Source organism: Pygoscelis adeliae, unplaced genomic scaffold (genome assembly GCF_000699105.1).
Source record: "Pygoscelis adeliae isolate BGI_AS28 unplaced genomic scaffold, ASM69910v1 Scaffold160, whole genome shotgun sequence".
Taxonomy (NCBI): Eukaryota; Metazoa; Chordata; class Aves; order Sphenisciformes; family Spheniscidae; genus Pygoscelis; species Pygoscelis adeliae.
In genome coordinates, this window is record NW_008824035.1 from 6239120 (window position 1) to 6240597 (window position 1478).

The following is a 1478-nucleotide window of genomic DNA, read 5'->3' on the forward strand; positions in this document are numbered from 1 at the left end:
TACAGGGGGCAGCCCGGCGGGTCCCGCCGCTGCCCTCGGGGGCCGCCGCGTCCCCGCTCACCTGCTGTCTTGCTTCCGCTCCTCGGAGCGACGCTGTAAATTTGGGGTAGGGGCACTGGGATCGCGTCAATTACCTGATCGGGACAACAAAATCACAAGCAATAATTAGGATCTATGCAATTTTTAAACTAGCGATGGGCCAATTACAAAATATATATGAAATCTATATTTTTCAACCAGCGTTTTACTACTTGTTACCTTTCCCATGCTGAATTATTTTGTTGTGATTTTGTACAGAATTTTTAATGACTTTTTATAACGTGAATTTCCTATTTTAAACCATGCAGCTTCATCAATTTTTATACATATTGGAAAGGTAGAATTATATCTAATTTATACAAAATAATTTAACTAATTTAAACCAGCAGAAAAGTGCTTAGAGAAGTTATGTTGCCTTAGCACTTCTTTCCTTTCAAATAGTTGAAGAAGAAAAAAAAAAAAATGCACAATCCGGGCAATTTCTTTCCCATTAAAGTCTCTTTTTTCTTTTTTTTCTTTTTTTTTTTTCTTTTTCCTTTCCCCCCTACAACAAGAACCAGATCCCCTAGGTCTTGAGAAGATATAAGAACGAGAGACTTATTTTCTATTAAGACATATCAATTCAACACATTACTTGCACAAACTTGTATATAAAGATTATAAGCAAATGCCAACACCCTTTTTAAATCGAAAGCTGCTTGACTATCACATACAATTTGCACTGTTTCTTTTTAGTCTTTGAACCCCCTGGCATTCCGTGGTTTTTTTGAAGAGAACTTGAAGATGTTAATGTTTCCAGGCGATATAAATGCATGATTTTATACATGTTCACACAATCCGTGGTTGTCATATGCTCATCTTATAAATCGGAACCTAAAACTAATCAGGTTGTTAAAGTCGGGCTATATACCTATTGTAGTCGATTAGTACGGTAGCTTGAAACAAATCCAAACCATTTAATCCGTAATTAGAACAATAGCTATTGCATGTACAATGCAGTCCAGAATAAGTGCTGTTTGAAATGTAACGCTGGTTCAACTGGAATCAATCTGTACTGTAATTTTGTTTGTAATCCTGTATATTATGGTGTAATGCACACTGGGATTTTAGAAAAACATCCATCCTTTGGCAACAACTTAGTATTGAACATTTGGTCGAATGTTGCATTTCTCCTTAAATGTGATTATTATTTTTTTTTCTTAGTGTAAGTAATTCCTATGGGATTATTGTTTTATGCGGATAGCTCATGAAAGGTGCAACACTTATTATTTGTAGAATAAAATTGGACTAAAAAAAGGACACGGATTCTTTACTTACCTTGAGGGGTTCCGGGGGAAGGGGGGTGGAATTTTGTTCGTTTGTTTACAGCGAAACTGGCCATTTGCAATGCTGATTTGTTGAATTAGGGAAACGGGGGCAGAAACGCCGTTCGCCGGGGA

The 1478-nt window shown here is 37.0% G+C and overlaps 1 protein-coding gene across 1 annotated transcript in view; it reads left to right on the forward strand.

The window, feature by feature from the left end:
- The window catches only part of NEUROD1 (neuronal differentiation 1), a 12499-nt gene that overhangs the window by 10617 nt on the left and 404 nt on the right, over window positions 1-1478 (forward strand). The gene's annotated exons all lie outside the window — the stretch shown is intronic.